This window comes from Schistocerca nitens, chromosome 1, assembly GCF_023898315.1.
Source record: "Schistocerca nitens isolate TAMUIC-IGC-003100 chromosome 1, iqSchNite1.1, whole genome shotgun sequence".
Classification (NCBI taxonomy): Eukaryota; Metazoa; Arthropoda; class Insecta; order Orthoptera; family Acrididae; genus Schistocerca; species Schistocerca nitens.
Window position 1 is genome coordinate 592635134 of NC_064614.1, and position 22981 is coordinate 592658114.

General features: G+C 44.3%; 1 protein-coding gene across 4 annotated transcripts in view; it reads left to right on the forward strand.

Annotated features, from left to right (window-relative positions):
• LOC126256014 (proton-coupled amino acid transporter-like protein pathetic) overlaps positions 1 to 22981 on the forward strand; it is a 374111-nt gene that overhangs the window by 149524 nt on the left and 201606 nt on the right. The window contains exon 1 of one of the 4 annotated variants that reach the window (XM_049955450.1): positions 2570 to 2594. The exons of 2 other annotated variants lie outside the window; for them this stretch is intronic. The gene's annotated coding sequence lies outside the window, so the exon portion shown is untranslated. Of the gene's footprint in view, positions 1 to 2569; positions 2595 to 9229; positions 9335 to 22981 lie in introns of those variants that run through there. One more of the 4 variants, XM_049955448.1, reaches the window with a different exon arrangement.

A 22981-nucleotide genomic window follows, 5' to 3' on the forward strand; every position in this document is an offset into this window, starting at 1 on the left:
GTGTGTGTGTTTGTCCTTACGATAATTTAGGTTAAGTAGTGTGTAAGCTTAGGGACTGATGACCTTAGCAGTTAAGACCCATAAGATTTCACACATTTTACTACAAAGACTGGAGAGCGAGTGCTGGTGGGATGGAGTCAGAACTACAATGTGGCAAGTGCAGTAGGAATGAATTTTCCAGAAGGTCTACACCACAAGTAGGTAGTAGCATTGTCCAACTGGTTCTGACAAACAGACAGATGACATCTGGGTAAAGCTTACACAGGCAGAATGTCACAACGAACCATCTGGAACAGAAGCTGAATTGAGATCTTTAGTTGCTGTGCGTCGTTTACCATGCCACAGATAACACATAACTTGCATGGCGTACAGCCAGAGTCAACTGGGACACATAGTGGCCGTCTGTGGTGTTCGGCGATGAATTCGCTTCTGTTTCTGGCGTCCGTTCTATGACAACGTGTTCGTAGACGACCTGGTGAAAGGTCAGAGAAATCAGTGATTCTGGAGACTCTCATGTGTCCGACTCTGGGAATCGTGGTGTGCGGCGCTACTCGATTAACAGGACTGACTTGGTAGCAGTTGAAGGAAGGTTGGACGCTCGACAGAATGTGGAGAGAGTAGTAAACTTCATTGTCGTTGCCTTCACGAGCAGAGCACGAAACGGTATGTTCTAGCAAGATAACGCAAGGCCTCACAACACTGTTCACATCATGAACTCCGCGAGGAGTGTACGAGTCTCTAACAGACCTGGCTGGTTCCTTATGCCACCCGTAGAACATACCTGCGGTGCTGTGGGAAGATATATACTTGCGTACCAGCCCACAGCCAGCAAAATTCATGAAGTGACACAGCATGCCTTTCTCGCATGCTAATTCCTCTAGATGAATTCGGAGGCTGTTTGCTTCCATTCCATTACGAAAAAAATGTTTTTTTTTTTTTTTTTTTTTTTTTGCCCTCTGGGTCACAACTCATAGTGATGTTGATGATGGACGTTAGTTCCGTTTAGAACGAAAGATTAATAATTTAACACTCGTTATATGAGTAACATCTTCAAAACTCTTGATAAATATCGGATTGGTGCTTGATAGTGCAATACTTTCTACTTTCGTTAGCGTATTACGTCCATCCAGTAAGACTTTGAGTAGTCAACAGGTTCCTTATTTCGACGTTAGATTCCGGTGTTAATCCCTTTAATGACTTGGTCAACTGTTTAGGAGCTGCTCGAACAGTGTTTGAACACTTAGCGAAGTGTATAGTGTTTCGGACTTACTTTATTTGCTGTCTGTTTCGATAGAAGTATTCAGGATTTGTGACTGCACACATTCTGAGATGTAGATCACTTAATGGATGAAACTTTCGAGTTGTAAGTACTCAAAGATACACATTTTGCTTAAATACAATATAATAAAATGACTTTAGATTAAAAAGAATTAGTGTATTACAGATATCATAAAATAACATAACCTAAGTATGTGTCATCCGTCTGAAGTGCAAGTTCAAATGTTCAAATGTGTGTGAAATCTTATGGGACTTAACTGCTAAGGTCATCAGTCCCTAAGCCTCCACACTACTTAACCTAAATCATCCTAAGGACAAACACACACACCCATGCCCGAGGGAGGACTCGAACCTCCGCCGGGATCAGCCGCACAGGCCATGACTGCAGCGCGTGAGACCGCTCGGCTAATCCCGCGCGGCGAAGTGCAAGTGACGGCAGCGTGTGTGTGTGTGTGTGTGTGTGTGTGTGTGTTGTGTAAGAGTTTATTGTCATGTTTGTGTTGTTGATGACAATGAGAGAAAGGGAGAGAGTGAAAGTCTTTACCGCTCATAGGCTGTTCCTTTAGAATAGCACCATGTGGCGCGCCGAGCACAAGCACCCATCGACACTAGCTCATGCACTCATTGCATCTGACCCTGCTCCGGACATTGGCGCCAAGGCATGGTGACCAGGAACAGTACGTCGCAACCCTTTTCCCCTTGTCGGGTTTACCATTTGAACAGGCGAATCACAGTCGAGCGCCACCACAAAGCCGTGCATTAGCGACCTCATCTAGGAGGTGGATCATGAAGATTATAATATGAAGTAACAGAATCCGTTTTCTTTTTGTGGGAAAGCTGGGAAGCCGACGTATATATGAAAGTAGAGTTGCAGTCGTACATTAGACTATACCACGTTCCTCGTTTTCGCTGCTGTTGCGGTGCTACTGATAAGGCAGTGTAAATAGTTACGTGCATTTGGCTGTCGGAGGTGAGGTGGGGTGGGGTGAGGTACGCCCGTGAGGTGACATTCCGTGCCGCGCCACCTGTCTGCGGTCGCAGTTTGCTGTCGACCCTGTTTCTCTCGCTGCATATTTATTGCTCCGTCAGTTGACATACTCGTATTGTTTGTTATCTGCCTCCTCTGAGCCGTTTTCCTCGTTCGTTGCGCCTCCTCTGAGGCAGTTTGGTTCCAGCAGTCGTTGGGAACGCGAACATTAAATAACACTTCAGCTACAGACGGTATTATGGTCATTCGGCCGTAATTTCTGACGGAATTCGCGCTCGGAGTAGCCAGGTGTTCGTTACGACTCATTTTTTCGCTGCCGTTCATTGAGGTAAGGAATACTCCCGGCTTTTCTTCGACTGTAGCTATTAGGAGAACCTCCGTCATAGCACTTTCCTTGGCTTGCTTCGAAACATAATTGAAGGCAAAAGGAACTGTTAAGAGGTTTGGACAAAATGACTACTTGCGGTAATGAACGACAGCTTTCTTTAAATGTGGATAAATGTAAGATAATGCCTTTAACAAAGAGAGAAAGCGGTATAGTATCTGATTCCAAAAATAGTGGTGAACATCTTGACCACGTTACACACTGTAAGTATTTTGGGGGAAATACTAAGAAACGAGCTCATACAATAAGTATTAGACGACTGGAAGACTTGATTTGACTTAAGGCTCTGGGAAAGAGCGTAGCATTTATAAGGGAAATCTCACACAAGAGGCTAGCGCGTCCGATGCTAGAATATTGTTCCAGTGTTTGCAGTCCTTATCATGAACGTATAACGACGGACATCGACAGAATTCTGAGACCCAATGCTGTGATCGTAATAAGTCGGTGACAATACGAAAATGTAGCAGAAATGCTCGGTGAACATAAGGGGAATCCGTGGAAGAAATACGACGTAATTCTCGCGAAAAGCTATTGGGTAAATTTAGCCTCCATTTGAAGATGGCTGTGCGGCGATTATGCTACAATCACCGTGTATCTCGCGTAGGGACCTTGAGAAAGGTCAGAGACAGTAGGGCGTCTGCAGAGGCATACAGACAGTCGTTTTTTCGCTCAATCCTCTGATGGTATAGGGAACATTGATGATACTGGAACGACGCACCCTCCGCCATACTCTCTACAATGGCTTATGGAGTATTTATGTAAATGTAGAAAACCAACTTCAAAATCTGACATTTAACATTATATTCGGCAGCTATCTTCACCCCAGTCCAAGCGTCCTCTATGTCCAGAGTCTGATGCTATTTCAGAGAACACTGTCGTCAGCGACCCGCCGACGTCGCAGAGTTGATGAATTTGAGAACGTAGGTGACGCAGTTGTAGTGATTACTGAAATTTTGCTCCCGGATTCCCTGTTTATAGCGAGCATTCGCTTTAACCCTTTGGCCCTCTTAGCACACCTCTAGGCTTGACACAAATTTTCGTTATCACCAAACACTTTACACTGACACCATTTCGTATCATTGCACCTAAGTGATTTATCGCCATTCATCCATTCTTTCCATTTCAACACATTTAATTCCCTCCATTTTAAGTGAAGCAGTCTTTTTCATATACGCTTTTCATAACAAAAAACTTCTATAACTATAAAGATTTACCAACAGCAGCCCTCGAGCAAACATGATTGTAGCCCTGGTGTCTGGAACGCGGAGAGCATTACAGAAAGTTAATATCAATCCGGAACAATGGCTGTATCTTAGAGTCTGAGCGAGAGCAAGCCGTAACTCCCTTCTTCTAGTATCTGCTTTTTGCTAACATAACGACACACTTTTGACACTACATTGTTTGTAATTTATAATAAGCGTTCATATTTGTCTCAAACTACATAACAATGGCTCTGAGCACTATGGGACTTAACATCTGTGGTCATCAGTCCCCTAGAACTTAGAACTACTTAAACCTAACTAACCTAAGGACATCACACACATCCATGCCCGAGGCAGGATTCGAACCTGCGACCGTAGCGGTCACGCGGTTCCAGACTGAAGCGCCTAGAACCGCACGGCCACAGCGGCCGACTGAACTACATAACATTATTACATAAACACAGAAGAGACATTGGCAAAACAACTGAAAGTTAAAAGGGCTTCAGCAATTGTGGTGGATGACTTGCTCAATCATGCGAATTTAATAAACATTGTCTGTCCAAAAAATTCCGAGACTGATGCGTATAAGCAAAGTCAGCTGGGAGCAGGCAGTGTTAAGTAGTAGACGTGTGACTGTGATGTGTCAACGTTTGTTGTGTCACAGTTCGCAATGGGGCTACATCTCTAAGTTAACTATTCAAGGCACTCTCCAGAATGTTCTCAAGAAGAGAATGGTGTGTGTAAAGTTTGCCTTGTACATCTTGAATTCCAAACAAAAACAACGACGCTTGGACGCCTGTCGCGACATGATTGGAATGAAAAACGCGGACAACTCTTTTCTGGCAAAAATCTTCACAGCTGATGAGACTTGAACTTATCAACACGAATCCAACTTAAAACGATAAAGTGCAGAAACTCACATGAAGTGGCAACGCTTTGATGACATTCAAGCTAATGTGACACACGACTTGAACAGCGTCCCAAAGAAGAATTTTTCTGACAGTTTCACATTATTGTATGAATATTCTATGCATTGTACTAAAATTCGGGGAGACTATGTAGAATAACTCAAGTTTCCGAACCACCAACAATGTTTCTCTATTTTTTTATTAATTCAGTCTTGAAACTTTTTGGACTGACGGGGTATGCGTTATTCGTGGAATATGCCTTCGGCACTAGGAAGAACATAGACACATTAAAAACTGAAATACACAGTACTGATATTGCACAATATTTACTTTATACCTCGTTCTGAAACGGCTTTCAGCTTTCTAGGTCATCATCACCCACGACTGAAGAGATAGTTCAGACAACAAAAAAATGGTTCAAATGGCTGTGAGCACTATGGGACTTAACTTCTGAGGTCATCAGTCCCCTAGAACTTAGAACTACTTAAACCTAACTAACTAAGGACATCACACACATCCATGCCCGCGGCAGGATTCGAACCTGCGACCGTAGCGGTCGCGCGGTTCCAGACTGTAGCGCCTAGAACTCTAAAGATATAAGGATGAATTCCTAAACCCACTGATTGACTGACGTAAAAGTTTTGTACTAAACAAGTGGTGCAGATATTGCTTAAGATCGCTCAGCTATACACAAACTGGTAAACTGTCATTGAGCATTTTGATAAGGACCCACCCGGCCAGCTGTGCATGTTAAAGCGCCATTTTCGGGACAGGGAGATACCCAGGCGTCGGATCGAATCCACCCGGCGGATTAACATCGAGGGCCGGTGTGCCGGTCAGTCTTAACGTGGTTTTTAGGCGGTTTCCCACAAGGTGAATACCGAGCTGGTACCCAAGTCCCGCTCAAACACGATATTATTGCCCTGGCCGTTATCGGAAACACGCGGTGACGTTACAGCAAACAAGTAGAGTAGCGGCTAAGGAAAAAGCATCCCATTATCAATGCTTTCAGGTCTGTTGTATATATATTATCAACACAGATTACGCCCTAACTCAAGATAAGCCGACCGAAGAACCCTCACTCTCAGGTGCAATAATACGGTGGTCAACTACTACACGATTTCCAAACATTTACTAAACTTCCGTTTACTTTCATGTGAATTACAACTACCCACAGAGACAGCTGGGTTACGCTTATTCCGTCCTGGAAGGGTGGAGGGGAGGTAGGTAACCGGATGGCTACAGGAAGGGCATCCCGCCACCCCTTAAAGTAACCACGCCAAATCCGTTAATAGCCGTGCCGACCCTGCGCCGATGCGAGACAAAATGGCACAAGAAAAAGAAAAAGAAACTTACTGATAACCATATCGAAATAGACACAAAGAAGTTACGAAGAACTAAATGTACTATTACATTCAAATATCAAAAGTACACGAATATAAGGCTGAAAACCCAAGTGAGTATTGGCACAGACCACCATTTTATATGTGCAAAACTTTTTTCTTCATCATAAAAAAACATGCCTATTATAAATAGTATATCTGCCCGCCATTTCACACAACGCATTGACTCCTTCTTCTGTTCTGCCCCTCTCCATTTTGCCTGTTCATCACTTTCACTAGTAATTTTGTGCATACGAGAGCCATTTGAAAAATCCTGCACATTGCGCTTGCTTGACTGTTACGGTGGCGTGTTCAAGTTGAAATTCATGTCAGTTTAGAGCAACATTTTAGGCATCACGGTTGCATATGTTGTTGTTGGTTCGCTTGGCTGCGCCGTGAGTAATTCAGTAGTAAAATGGAATCTGAAACCGAGTTAGGTTTATCGCGAAGTATGGGAAAGAGTGTCACTGAAATGATATAGGATTTGGGCTGGACATCATTAAAAGAAAGGCGTTTTTCATTGCGACGGAATCTTCTCATGAAATTCAAATCACCAAATTTCTCCTCCGAATGCGAAAATATTTTGTTGACACCGACCTACATATGGAGAAACGATCACCACGATAAAATAAGGGAAAACAGAGCTCGTACGGTAAGATCTTGGTGTTCGTTCTTTCTGCGCGCTATACGAGATTGGAATAATAGAGAATTCTGTAGGTGGTTCGATGAACATTTTGCCAGGCAATTAAATGTGATTTGCAGACTATCCATGTAGATGTAGATGAGGTCGGATTACATGTAGCGACCAGCGTTCCTACATTAAAATTGAATGCTAACGTGGAAAGAAACCAACGGAAATTTTCAACGCTTTGAGAGAGGTGTATGGGATTAGTGTAGTGGGTCGTAGCACAATATCACGGTGGTCTTGTCGTTTCCGTGAAGGTAGGATAAGCACTGAGCACAACCCAAGAGCCGGCCGCAGTGGCCGTGCGGTTCTAGGCGCTTCAGTCTGGAACCGCGCGACCGCTACGTCGCAGGTTCGAATCCTGCCTCACGCATGGATGTGTGTGATGTCCTTATATTGGTTAGGTTTAAGTAGTTCTAAGTCTAGGGGACTGATGACCTCAGATGTTAAGTCCCGTAGTGCTCAGAGCCATTTGAACCATTTTGAACAACCCAAGAAGTGAAAGACCGTCAACTTCAACAGACGACATCTCTCAGATTATTGTTAATGGCATTTTGAGAGAGGATCGACGACAATCATGTGAGGAAATTGCATAGGAGGCCAGAAGCCGCTTCTGCTAAATGTTTTGAGCCAGAAAATTAGCAAAGAAGGCCTGATATGTTTGCAGCTGGTGTGCTCATTTTGGATGATAATGTAAGACTGCGTACTGCCCCGCCAGTGAGAGAAACTCTTCAGTTCCCTAGCCACCATATGTACCCTAATATGAGCCCACCAGACTTTGATTCGTTTCCCAAATTGAAGGAACAAATCGTGGAAAACGTTTTTATGCAACTGATGAAATTTGCTGTGAGGTGACGCGAGTAAACAGACAACTCAACAGTGAAGGTGCCCTATCCAAAACATTAGGAAGCTGTAATAAGCAAGAATGAAGATTATATTGAAGCCATGTACATGTGTTCCGTAAAATAAATTATTTTCTTTAATTCTGCCGTACAGTATGCAGACGTTTTGCATTGGCCCTCGTTTAATATAGAAGTCGGTGACGGTAATCACTTACTTGGTGTCTTGTGGAGTTGTTGGAGATGAACGGCAATATGAACAATCATATGATATACTGGTTAAGCGGCGCTAGCGCTTCCAGTGCCGTCAAGCAAGTCTGAATGACGAAGAACGAAACGGCAGACCACCTCTCAGCGAGGAACCACAAATCGCAAGAGAAGTGGAGGCCCTGGTGTCAGAAGACCGGCGTATCACGTAGCAGAAGAGGTGGAAATCCTTCACGGATCAGTTTTCAACATGATACACGGCATTATGAACATAACAAACCCCTCCGCCCGCTGGGTTCCTCAACTGTTCATAACCCACTGAAACAGCCCGCCGAATGAAGGCTGCAGTGGTGGAAATGTCGCAGCTTCGCACCTGCATTAGGGCAATCCAGATGGCTTCTCTAGCCGTCTGAGACAAAGGAGTAAAGCGACCGCTGGAAACATGTTTATTCACCACCGCCGAAAAAGACGAAGTCCCAACATGGGACAAGGTGATGCTTAGCTTTTTTGGGACTGCCATGGCTATGCACGTAAGCGATAACCCGTCCCTGGTGAATACTACCTGACGAAGTTACGGGAGGATGTAAAGGGGAAGCGTCGTAGAAAGCTGCCGGAGATGGTACTGTTGCTCCAGAACGCTCTAACTCATTCCGCACAGCACACAGCCACACGTGCTGCATGTTTGGGCCATCAATTACCTCATATCCCTTGTGATCCTGCCATGGCAGCCAGTGGCTTCCTTCTCTTTCCTCGGAAGAAGAAAGCACTGCGTGACAGGCATTCCCACAGTGGCGACGACGTGATTTTAGAGGTGGAACGTGTCCTCAATAGCCACATTGCAGACTGCAGCAACTGAGGCCTCGGTCACATCTTTAATCGTTTGGGAAAAAAAATATGTCGCAACGACGAGTGAATATGTAGAGAAGGATTATCATTATCACCAATATCGTACTCGCAGACTGAGTTTTTTCGAGGTGAAAATTGAAACTTAATGAGTGCCCCTCATACGATTGTTACGTTCCATCAACAATGCGGAGAAACTGGCGCACAGCCTACATTTGATAAGTTTACATCGAATCTACCATAGTATGATCGACTAAATATCACCAATAACACTTTGTTTGAAACGGCTACCTTCTAGTCGACCACCAGTGCTGAAGCGTGCGTCAGTGAGCGCAGTTACGTGGGTCGGTACTCCTCACGGATCGATGGCTTCATCAGATTGCGTAATACGACGTTTTTACTGTAAACGACCAACGTCTTGCCCGTCAAAGGGTATCACCAGATAGGGCAGGCTGCAGATATGGTTTCCATGGTAACAGCAGCAGATAGCCCGCGTGGCCCCGGCCACCGGCCAGTCCCCCAGGGCGGGCAGTGGCGGCTGGCGGCTGGCGGCTGCGGTGTCCGAGCACCGTTTACCGGCACGTCTCAGAGGCGCGGGCACTCTCCGCCCCACACTGGTCAGTTCTTTCGCTCTCTGTTGACTTTCAGCTGTCTGCCGGCCCCGCGAAAGCCGTTGGCCGTCACCTCCTAAATGTCGCTCACAGGGCTACTTTTTTTAAAAATAATATACAGGCTGTCCCAGGAGCATAGTCAATACTCAGGGATATGACAGGACCGATCATTCGAACCAAAAAAGTCTAGTAAATATGGCTTCTAAAATACATACCTTAAACGCTACAGTATCTTTGATACTGTGAAATCAATCTCTTCAACTGTAATCTCTTTGCTTTCAATATTTTGGGAGAAGGGTGTACGGACAAAAACAAGGAAAAAATGTCCAATAAACATGGGCTGTATAGCCCATATTTTAAGAGCTACGGCCACTTCTTCACTAGAGGAAATGTGTTTCGCAGTAGTAAAGACGAACAACTGCTCATATCTCTTAATGTATGCATCTCAGAGCTCATGTTTACTAGAGTTTTGTACTTCGAATGATCGTTCCTGCCATATCCCTGAATGTTGACCATTGCTCCTGGGACACCCTAAGTTTAGTCTAGCAAAGTTTCATGAAAAGGATTCCATTTGGAGTGCACATTTTACTGGAACTTGTTGACATGCTTTTATTTCATTTACTGATTATTTAAGTGAACACATAATTGTTGCAGTATCATAAGTTTATCACCTGCAGATTACAAGTGATCAACCGCGCTGTGTCAACTTCTTTTATTTACTAAAGCCAGCAGGAGCTGTCCTGAAACCGGCCGACATTTGCTCAGTTGGCACACTGTATTGTAAACTGTAAGTACTGACAGTGTCGTACTTTTCCGAGTGCTCGGGTGAAAAGGAAGAGTCGTACAGCATGTTGGCTGGAAGGGCGTGGACAGTTGTTCAGCCGCTTAATCGTGAAGAATTGGCACTATTCCTTCTCACCGCTTTGAAGGGGAAAAGAGAGAGTGTGGCCACAATCCATTTCTCTCACCTAACACCAGCGGGCCAACCATGTCCGGTATCCACGTTCTCCGACGGATCACTATCAACAATGAGACAACGAGTTTTGGGTGAACTTAGGACACTGATGAACGATCGGATTGTCGAGAAATCTACTTTACCATCTCTCCTGCACTTGCCGGCCTAATACCAGTGTTGTTAATGTCGTCGTAGCATCGCTACCTCCAGATCAATAATACTCCACTGCAGTGCTTTGTTTATCTAACTTGGCGAATAATACTTAGCAATTCGACGATAAAAGGTGAGTTAAAAAGGAGAGCAATTAATATAATATAACGCCAACTACTTTCTGTTTTTCTTTCTTAAAATTTTCGTACGTGAGAACTTTTGTGGTGTGATCACACACGTTCACGACGACTATTCAAATGATAGTTTTTCGGCATCAGCGTCAGCACCTCCTGCTGGCTTGACTCGTGTGAGGCTTTCGTTAGCCTCCATGTCAACTAAAACTCCTATCCTTTTCTAACTGGTCGCATCACGAATTCAACTGAGCGGCTAGGCCGGTGATATCGCGGTGCATACTGCATCCACGCAGATGTTCTTGTGACCTTGCTGGTGCCTTGCAGTATCAACACAACGATGATTACGACTTCAGTGAGATAACGACATTAATTCGTTTGCTTCTGACTAGCAATGCGAAAGCCGTTTACATTAGTCGTCAAATACCCTTGCAAGTTGAAATTAATTCTTCTTTTCTGGCAACAGTCCTAATGCTGCAACATTCGAATTTTATCACGGATTTAGCCTTATTTTTGATTTCGTTTCCCAACTTGTTCAAATCCATATTCTCTTCAAATATCGTTACACAACGACTTCCGAATCATCCAGTTTACTACATCTGCGAGTGTGTCCTCGTTTGTACGGAGCTGCACTCATTACGTTTTTGATCGGAAAGGTCATAATGCGTTTCATGACGCTATGATAACTTATCGTTGCACTCTAAGGGCCAAGCAGGCCGTTTAGCTACAGGGAAACATTAGTATAACCCATTCTTACTTTCGGGAGAAACAAGACGGAACGAACTCTGTAGGTTGAGCTTTTCAAGCAGCATAGAGTTACTGGTGTTGGAAACGAACGTACTGTCACCATTAAATGTGCCTTTCGGTAAGAACTGGATGTAATTCCAGCTGTGGAAAGCCTTCTTCCTGCTCGCATTTGTCAACAGATGCGAAATTCGTTCACTCGTTGCTTCCGACACTGCAGCGGCAAACTTCCTAAACTATTATGAGCGAACTGTGTCAGTAGTTATACACTCATGTTCAGAAAAAACAGAAACCTTGAATGACTGGAGACAGGACGTTCATTTTCACAGGAATGTACATTAGCATGTTCTGCAGAAATGATTAGCACTTCAGTCACCGCGCTTCAGCATGTGTCCTGTTACCTAGTAAGTACAGGGCCCGCCACGGGCTCTGAATACTTTTTCCACGCGTGATGGCGTCAACGCGTATAAGGCTCGAGTAGCGCCCTGTCGTATAGCCATCCGTGCTGCATTTACCTGGTTCCAAAGTTTATCTGTGGTGCTTAGCACTGGGTCACAGCGTCGCACCTGTCATTTCACCATATCCCACACATTATCGATTGGCGGCAAGTGTAGTGATCTGGCGTGTTCGTGCAGCAACATGTGGTCGTGCATTGTCTTGTTGAAAAATGGCGTCTGGGGTTTTGTGCAAAAAGGAAATGGCTATGGGTCGCAGGATGTCATTCACGTAGGTCATACTGGTCACAGTGCCCTGGGTACGCACCAGCTGTGATTTGTGGTTGTACCCAATAGCACCCCGCACCATAAGGCCTCGAGTTGGCACTGTATGAGTCACTGTGGTGCCACTCCCCCTGTCGGCGACGAACCAAAATGCGTCCACTATTTTCAGACAAACAGAACGTGGATTCGTCCGAACACAGTATCTGATACCATTCTGTCCGCAGTGACGTCGTTCCACACAGCATTGCCGTCTATCATGTTTCTATACGTTCGTCAAAGGTAGGCGGGCCCGTCCGGTTGGCCGTGCGGTCTAACACACGGCTTTCCGGGCGGGAAGGAGCGCCGGTCCCCGGCACGAAACCGCCCGGCGGATTTGCGTCGAGGTCCGGTGAGCCGGCCAGTCTGTGGATGGTTTTTAGGCGGTTTTCCATCTGCCTCGGCAAATGCGGGCTGGTTCCCCTTATTCCGCCTCAGCTACACTATGTCGGCGATTGCTGCGCAAACAAGTTCTCCACGTACGCTTACACCACCATTACACTACCACGCAAACATAGGGATTACACTCGTCTGGTGTGAGACGTTCCCTGGGGGATCCACCGGCGGCCGAACCGCACAATAACCCTGGGTTCGGTGCGGGGCGGCGGAGGAGTGAAGTGGACTGCGGTAGTCGTCGTGGGGTTGCGGACCACTGCGGTTGCGGCGGGGACGGAGCCTCTCCGTCGTTTCTATGTCCCCGGTTAACATAACATAACATAAGGTAGGCGGAGAAGTGACTGACTCGCACGTAACCTATGCCGCATTAAACGGCGACGGACTGTCACGTCTAATAGTGTACGATGTGTTCCACTGTTGCACCAGAGCCGAGGAGGACGCAGATCTGTGCTGCAGTGCCATTCGGATGACGTGTCGATCTTCTCGTGGGGTGGTGCGACCTGACCCATCTCGCCGTGTTCAACGACCCTCCGCTAACCATTCTGCACACACCGGGTTGCACTGCTGAAACACTTCGTCCCACACGAGTAGTAATTTCCCGGCTGGATGCATGACATTGTCTCATGCTAACAATGCGCCCTCTTTCAAACTCACTGATTTGACAGTACGGTTCGCGCATATGTCTGCGAGGCACACTGCATGTCTCCTCGAGTCACATCGATAGCTTACCCTCGGTTTACAGCGACAAAGAGAGCCGCAGTCACATTTTACCCGTAAGTTGTGTCACGCCGTGGTACTGATATTGCTCTTGAACAGGCGGACCGACATGGTTCAAATGCTATTCATTTCTGCAGACCATAATAATGTACATGTCCTGTGAATACGGACGTCCTATCCGTAGTCGTTAAAGGTGTTCTGCTTTTTCTGAACATGAGTGTATAAAGACGTAAAAGTGAACACCAGGACAAGAAGCTCAGTGTGTAGGATATGAAAAGTACATATGAAGCGCGAATCTGTTATTTCTGAACAGTCTCTTGACTTTTGCAATAGACTCACTTGGAATTTACTGTCGTCAAAGATGTTATGCACGACGAGAAACAATGCGGTTGACAGGAAGACTTATGATCGCAAGAATGTAGCCTACATCAGCGTTCTGGATTAAATCACAAATATTTGCGTAACATCTTACGAAGGGAGAACATGGCATCATTATTTTTGTCCTGTCTGTTAAAATGTTGGTCAGTCATGTGTTATGCGAGTGAAGTAATCAACGTACAGGTATAATGTCAACACGACATGCGTCGCCACTGTCGTACAAGAAAGTTTCGTGATGAATACACACATGGATTTCCCATTTTACGCAAGCACTATACGACCATTTTTGTTGAGGCTGAGAAAAACCATAATCTTCGTTAATCTGTGACTTATTTCCAAGGACCTACACATGTTTGTTGAGGTCAACAGAATCAAAACGACTTCCGCATATAAGAACTGCGCGGTGGGTGGTTTTCTCATAAGCGCAACATACAGCAGAATACATACATCTCAGACTTGTGAAGATCACTCGGGCAAGTTATTGCGTGAATCAGCGGTTCTAAGACGGGTTCGTAGGTTCAAGACATGGGATGAGTGAGGTGGTGAGAGAAGCGGCTAATAAGGAAACAAATAACTTCGTAAACTGAATTACTGCTGCAATTGAAGAGGACAGATGTAGTAAGATGACGACTCTTGCGATTTCATGATGCGGTAAGAAACATCGTTACCAGATCGTTGTCACAAACAAAGCTTTATAAATATTCGATAAGCTCAATGATAAGTGTTTTGAAAGAGTGTAGAAAAATAATGCATCGTATGATGAGGTATGTACAACAAATGTAATTCTTACTGCTGTTTCTCCGTGTATTGTTTTTTTCTATTTTTTCTATTTTTTTTTTTTTTTTTCTTTCCCTGTGTTCCTCCATTACATGGGTCAGGTGTCTGCCCGACACCTGAACTCTCCAGGCCACTTTCCGGCGTGTGACGGAAGTCACGTGTCGCACTAATACCACCCTCCCTCCCTCCTTACATTTCAATTCGCAGATGATACTCAGGAAGAAAGACTATCGATTCCGTTTTGTGTGGAACCAAATTTCTTTCCTTTCAGCGTCGTGATCAGTACGTGAGATGTTATGATGGAGGAAGTAGTGTGTTTGTTGACTCATTTTGTAATGTGTATGCTTGTAATTTTGTTAGTCTAAGCGGAACACAGTGTCTTTCTCGTAAAGTGTGCCTCTGCATTTTGTTGATCATCTCAGCGACACAAATCCTTCACGAGTCGTGCAGCTCTTCTTTGAAGCTCCATTAATGTCCGCCCCGGTAGCTGAATGGTCAGCATGACGACTGCCGTCCTAAGGGGCCCGGGTTCGATTCCCGGCTGGGTCGGGGATTTTCTCCGCTCAGGGACTGGGTGTTGTGCTGTCTTCATCATCACTTCATCCCCATCCGGCGCGCAGGTCGCCCAATGTGGCGTCGAATGTAATAAGACCTGCACCAAGGGGGCCGGACCTGCCCCGTAAGGGGCCTCCCGGCCAATGACGCCAAACGTTCATTTCCATTTTCTCCATTAATCCAACTTGGTAGAGGTCCCCGGCTAGGAACAATACCCAAGAATTGTGCGTGATTCTTCCGATAAATCTGTTTCTGGCAGGTGCTTTCCTCGTGGCTGTACTTATATGTACACTGTCTGATCAAAAGTATCCGATCACCCCTGTATAATGCGGAATTAACCACTAGACCTCCCGAGAGTCACACTCACCGATACAAAAGAAGGCGGGAAGTACTGTGTCGTCAATAGAAAAGCAGTAAGAGCAGAATGGATAGGTCAGGAGCGCTCATTGACTTCGAACGTGAACCAGTCATTGGATGCAAGAAGTAACAAACCCATCAAGGACATTTCAACCCATTTAAAGCTACCTAAGTCACTGTTGGTGATGTGATGGTGAAGTAGAAACGCGAAGGAACAATCACATCTAAACCAAGACGAGGCAGACTAATATACTGACTGATAGGATATACTGACTGATAGCGACCGCAGAGTTTTGCGGAAGGTGGCTGTAAAAAATCGTACGAAATCAGCGGAACGAGTCATTTATGAGTTCCTAGGTGTTACCAGCAGCCCAGCTAGGACAATGACTGCGTAATGAATTAGAAGTAATGCGGTACAATGGTCGAACAGCTCCTCATAAGCCACAGATTTCTCCAGTCAGTACTAAATGACGGCTGAGATGATGTAAAGTGCGACGACGCTGGACAGTGGGTGACTCAAAAGGAGTAGTCTGGAGTGGTGAGTCAAGCTGTACGCTGTGGTAATCCGATGAAAGGGTCTGAGTTTGCCTGGAGGACGTTACCTTACGTCGTATGCAGACCCAAAAGTGAACTAAGAGGAGGGGCTGTCACAGTAGAGGGTGTTTTTAGAGGACAGGATGGGGCTCCTTATTGCGCTAAAGTAAACGCTAAATATGGAAGGATGTGAACACATTGTACAGCATCGTGCAATGCATGTAGTAGAGAAAGAGTTCTGAGACGATGACTGAGTCAGCTTGACACTGTACAAGCAGCATCTGTGAGGCAGTAGTTTGTGGACAATAATATTCCTGAAATGTGCTGGTCTGCCCGGAGTCCGCACCTGTGCCCAGTTGCCTTGGGGTGAGTTAAAACGTCGATTTCGCTCCAGACCCTCGCGTCCAGCATTACTGCCTTCTCTGGTTTAGGCTCTTGACAAAGAATGGGCTGCAATTCCTCCAGACATTCACACGCCTCACTGAAAGTGTTCCCAGCACAGTTGAAGCCAACATAAAGGCGCGTGGTGGACACACTCATTGGTAAAGTACTACACCAATAGACATCTGGATACTTTTGGTCAGGTAGTGCATTTGTCACACCTTGAATAGCGCCGGGCAGGTACTTACCGATACTTGACCTTCCTGATTGATATCTCTCATAGCAACGACGGAAACAGAACGCTACACTTAGAAATGTCTCTTATTTGCGTTGCAGAATAAATTATTTCTTAGAGATGCACTGAAGGTATCGCCTCATTTTTTTAAGTCTCGTAGGTGGTTTCACATATGCGCGATTGCCTTCGGTATTCTAATTGGGCCATTGACTACAGTTAATCCGATACCTGGCTGACGGAAAACACCGTGCATAGTAATTCGCCATGTATTTAAAATTTAATGAAGGTGTGCCAAAACATTTCTAAGTGTATGTCTAGGACTCTCATGTCAGCCAGAACACATTGGGAGCAAGCTATGTGCCAAATTGTTGATGGTATGGTATGGAACTGGAGACCTAGAAACGACGGAGAGGCTTCGTCCCCACCGTAGCCCGCAGTGGTACACAGCCCCACAACAGGCCACAGCAGTCCACCCACCCCACCGCCGCCCCACGCTGAACCCAGGGTTATTGTATGGTTCGGCCCTCAGTGGATTCGGATTCGTGCTGAGGACTGGCACGCCTTCCCGGCCTGAAAGCAGTGCGTTAGATCGCACGGCTAACCGGGTGGACTGATTGATGATACACTTACTACATTTAACAAATGCCGGACATATAACTTCTGAATCACTGCTGTTTAAAAAGACATATCGCACTGTGTTAAAGAAATATGAATAGTGCAAAAGAATATCAGAGCTATCTATTTTTAAAAGAAGGTGGCATTTGCCTCTTCTGCTGTATTTATTTTATTGGTACAGAGAAGTTTTTAGATCATTTCAACGGAGTAACATTACCACAGCGGATAAAAATTCAGTTATATGACTGTAACTTATCAGAAAGATAATTACCTGCAGTATAAATTTGTACCACAGGCATTAAAATGGCACCGGCTTTAAATTTACATGTTCTGTTCGTTTTGGTTCACACATATGCTCTGTCATTACCGTCGTCATAGATGCAAAATGTTTTCTTAAATACAAAACAGAATAGGGGAAGACAGGGGAGGGGAGGAGAGTTGATTAAGATTTTAGCTGCCACAGTTCTGGTGGCGGCAATCAAGATATAAATGAATTCGAGTGATATAATATTTAGAGCTATTATCTTAGTATTCTGTGGCGCTCTTCAGAAATTGAGTGAGAAGATTACGACACAAGTTGCGTTCGTTGGAACTTTTCATATATGATCTGGACTTTTTAGGAGAGGAAAAAGCGTTCGTGTTTCCCTGCTCTTGTACGTGCCAGATAACCGACACTGAACACCTTGATAAGCTGGTATCTCAGCCGATAACATTTCATTTCGTCGTTTTCATGGTCATTCGTGGGCCGGGCTTCAAAATGAAACGATAAAACAGTGCAAGGTTCTTTTTTCTGCAGTCAATCCGTTTATTCATAGAGCATGCGTCATATTGCGATTGCGTGAATTATTCAATTCTCAAGTTCATACATTAAGGTATTGTAGCCTAGATGTTGGTTTACGCACACGATTGGTTATGAGATTGTTTTTAATCAGTTTCATAGCAAAACGTAAATATTCCCGCAAGCAGACACACACACACACACACACACACACACACACACACACACACACACACACATACACGCGCTCGCGCTCGATATCTTTTGCCCAGAATTATTTTAGTGTTTTTACAAAGTTACTTCCCAAGGTCCGTAAACAGAAAGGAAACATAATTGCGTGGAAGTACTTGCTTTTGGTCGCTTAACACTATTTATTTAGAAAATCCACAACTCGACGACGGCAATGATGTCGTTAAAAACGTTTTCTATGACTCTGAACCCCAGCCACCAAAAAAAGAAATTAAACGTACTAGATCAGACAAAGTATTCATTGAGCAGTAAGTTCAGTGCCGGAACTAAGAAGCTTATTAGAAAATGATTCAAATGGCTCTGAGCACTATGGGACTTAACTTCTGAGGTCATCAGTCCACCAGAACTTAGAACTACTTAAACCTAATTAACCTAAGGACACCACACACATCCATGCCCGAGGCAGGACTCAAACCTGCGACCGTTGCGGTCGCCCGGTTCCAGACTGTAGCACCTAGAACCACACGGCCGGCAGCTTATTAGACTGTGAGATCTACTCTTATCCCCCTGAACATCGATTCGACGAGTCATCCAAAGCGTTGTCGAATCATCCTGGCCCGTGACCGCTCAACAGGTCCCACAACTCACGGAGATTGTGTTAGCTGAGTCTCCAGTCACCTCTAGGTAGAACAACATAATAATAAATGAAAATCACTACACAGCGTCTGTTCTACAGGATTAAATTATTCAGGTTAACCGGTTTTCGGCTTACAAGGTCGTCATCAGACTTTATCTGACAATCGTCGTCAAAGAAAGTACAATGTTTGTAAATAATGTTGGAAAAATGTTACTCGTCTAGACTGAGGCACAAACACACAATAAATGTCATCCTCGACTGTGCGGTGGTAATGTAATTGTTTCCTTTTTAAATTGCATTACGACCACACTGTCAAAGGGACATTTACTGTGTGTTTGTGTCTCAGTCTAGAAGAGTGACATATTTTTCCAGTTTTCTTTACAAACATTGTAATTTCTTTGACAACGATAGCCTTTTAAGGTCTGATGATGGCCTTGGAAGCCGAAAGCCGGTTAACCTGAGTAATAACATACGCAATATAGTGCTTTTCATTTATCACTGAGACTGATTAGAGTCGAGTCCGAGCAGAGTACATCTCTCTAGATACCGTTGCAAGTATATTCAACAAAATCTTAAGAGGAGCATTGTTACAAGACGCAATCTTCGTTTTTGTACCTTCAGAGGGTCAGAGTTGCGTCGACGCTTGGGGTATCTCGAGGGAGTCCACTTATGAAGAGTTTCTGGAATAATTACAACACAATTCGCGAGCGATGGTTCGCTGAAATGTCCTGCTTATGTAGAGGTCGCCCGAAGGGTGCCGCAGAGGAGCAAACGGATCCACAGGGCCGGACACGTCCTGTGCCGCTCACCGATAAGGGCAGTGGAGGACATATCGAGGGCCCCATTTCATCGTCTGTAATCATTCCCCAAAGAAATTACCTCTCCGCCTGCTTGAATAGCGCCTAGTTGGCAAGTGTGACGCATAGACTGATTTAGTTTTTGATGTACTTGTGCCGTGCCATCAGCATTTGTGAATATGTATCGTGATTCTCCATACTTCGGGCGTCCAATAGCGGTGTTCCTGCAGTCGTGCTAAAGTCAGTACACTGTGAAGCTAGACAGACAGGCACACGTATGGAACGATGACCTCTGAACCCACAGTGAGGGGCTGTTTCTGGGTGGCATGGTTGCTTGCCGGTTGTTGTTGTCCGACACTGAATTTTCAAGTGTTTCGTTATACTGTCGCGAGTCTATCGGCCGCCACAGTCCGTCATATTCGACGGCGCACCTGTCATCAACACGTTCTTACTGTTGACGCTGGAGATATTGAGAAAAAAAGATAGGAGAGGGGAGTGCCATGCTTTATGAAACCAAAGTATTCGTGGTACGCGCTTCACATCATGGCATTTGAAAAGACAAGTACTTCCAATATCACGGCGATACTGTGATATCACCCATCATGTACACAACTGTCGCACCGATGACCCGTACAAGTGTGAAGATATCCCAGTCGTGTAACCCGAAAGTGGAAATTTACTGTAGCAGCAAGGGAGCACTATTCGTGTAACGCAACAGCTATCTCCAACTCAGTTAAGAACATGTTTCCAATTGGGGCCCTTATGCCACTGTCACTTTACTGGGACCTGGCTGAAAAGAACGCAGTTGTTCAACTCTTCTCACTACCGTCGAATGAGCAACGAATAGTGCAAATATTGATAAATATTTATATCGGGGTGCCAACAGGTAAGTATTATAAAGAAACAGAAACTGGAAGTGATGATCTGTGAAAGTCTTTGGCTCGCAAAGCGTCTGAGAGCCTTGACTTCTTACTGGAAACTGATGCTCTCAGTATGTGGCTCAAATATCATTCCCTTTTGTTACTAACAATGTCGCTACTGGCCTTTCCTTACAGAGAAACTGGTCACGAGTTTCTACTTTCATTCAGAGTTTTAAGAGTGAAAGGTATGTAGTAGGTTACACGAAACAAATACAAAAAGAAAAAAAATCCCGTACCTCTCATCGGCGCTGCACAGGCAGAGATTTAGCACTCGTCACTGATGCGATACAGCTTACGTGTACGTTTCTATCTTATCAGGCTTGTCCGACATGACAGATGAGCATATTTAGATTCGAGTTACGTGGAGAGTGCTCCACACAAAGCTGCAATAAAATGGTCCTCTAGCGTAATGAATACAAATCACCTTATCAACAAATTCACGTCGTCGTATGTAGTAAGAACAGCTTTTATGCCGAATGATTCCGAATTGCCACAAGCACCCGGCATTTTTTTAAGGTCTTATGACTGCAGTGCGTGTGCTTGTAGGTGTTCTAAAATAGCGCTAAAGGAGCACATAACTCCAAGATGCAGAAAGATTGCATTGTCAGGTGCATTTAATGCAGCTAGACGGAAATGATACTTTATTTCTCAGATACAATATTAAGAGCAAAATGCTCTACATTCGGGATAAATAGTGCATAGTTTGTAAATAGCAGTTTCCATATTGAAATATGACAGTATATTAATATGAATAAGACATATCTTTCAAGATATAAATACTCCAAAATATGCGTCTAATCAAAGTCGTAATTTGTTTTAATGGATTTTTCAGAGCTTAGCGGTTTCAAGTAGAGTGACTGAATTGTTCTGCAAATTGAGTACTATATTCTGTTCCTTGCGTCATTAGATGTCTTCCCCATTACCTCTGTGTGCCAGTCACTAATGTCATTAAATATGAATAGCTTATTTAACTCTTCTATTCTTAATCGTATTCCCAAAATTGTTTCATCGTTAATTTTGCTTCTGTGCGGCTCTTCATAGTCTCTCTGCCTGTACAAGAAACCTTCAAATTTCTTCTATAACGCCTTGTTTGCTTCAGTTCTTCCCCGTCTAACAATCCCACAGCTCACATCTCACTACCGTACAACGTTACACTCAAACTATACTTTTAAAAGAAGTTTTCCAGTTCCTAGACCACTACCCTTTGAAAGCCAGTATACGTCTTCTAGTTCAATATTAATTTTGATGCGTTTACCTAACAAGCGAATTGCTGCATAGAAAGGCTACGAAGGATTAGTCTGGTTTTCCGCAGTGTTTCTTACGATCTGGGCCGAGGCTACCGAGCGAGGTTCTCAGCACTTAAGAGGACCAGAGTCCAAATCTTCGGCCAGCCATCTAGATCCAGGTTTCCTGCGGTTTCTCTAAAATCACGTAGGTGAATAGGGCGATAACTTGGACAGTTACTCAAATAAAGTTTCTGATGATATATTCCCTATCTCTGTGTAATACGAACTTATTCCCCGTCTCTAATAACCTCGACGTAGAGTCAGTCCAGTCTTCAACAGTTTTTTTGCTGTTGTAGTTGTTTATCTTGCTGCACATCTCTCACATTGTCTCCATCATCAAGATACGTAAACAAAGGAGCAATAAAGAAGTTTAACAAATCAGTCCGTGATAAGAATTTTTCTATTTTGTAAATTGATGTCAGGTTCATTAACATAGTCTGTAGTATCATACTGCTCATATGTTCGAAGTTTTTATCTTGGTTTTGCTTTCGGAGACTACTGTAGAAAGCTGAAATCCAAATGTTTATAATATTATATTTAAACAAGGAAACCGCTATAGTGATAGATGGCGATGCAGTGTATATAGGTCTTAGGCTTATGTAATGATTCGCGGGTGCGCACCGTACCGTTGTGTGTGTGTGTCGTCCATTTTCGTCTGTGATTTGGAAACTGCGACTGTTCCTTATATGAAAGATTGGTTGAAACCGTTTTCTGTATCAGGCGCTTTTATTTTCTCCCACGACGTGTTTGAATCTCAGGACTGTTTTTGATTTTGGTCCGAGTTTGTATGGTACTGAGTGATACGAATGTGTATTTATAGTGGCGCTCCAGTTTTCTTTCGGCAGAACATATTCGAAACGAAGATTAAGAGAGATAATTGGCTACATTCAGTAAAATAAATTGTAATGTAATGCATGATCCATTTGAATATGAGGGCCTAAGCCCTCGTAACGTGTCATGGAAGAAAATAAAAGTGATTGACTCAGATAAATCCTTTAACTTGTCTTTTACACACTACTGTCATAACACGTGTACATTTTTAGGCTTCCAAACTTATTCAAAGTGCTACCTCTATTTTCTATCACCTTCAGTGACACAAAACTACGTCATTAGCCTAGTCTGACTTGGTAAGCTGTAACAGATGCACATAATAATCACGTTTTACGAAAATGAAACAGAAGCAATCCGGCTATATCATCTTCATTATATTGTGAAGAATACAGGACTGCGTTTTCGGCTGCAGAAAGGTGTGTCAAGTCTGCAGCAAAGAAAAAATAAAGAAGGAAAACTTGGCTCACTTCAAGCCAGCATCAAATGCTGATTCTGGAACCACAATATGGTATATCTGCAAATGAGTATGATTATG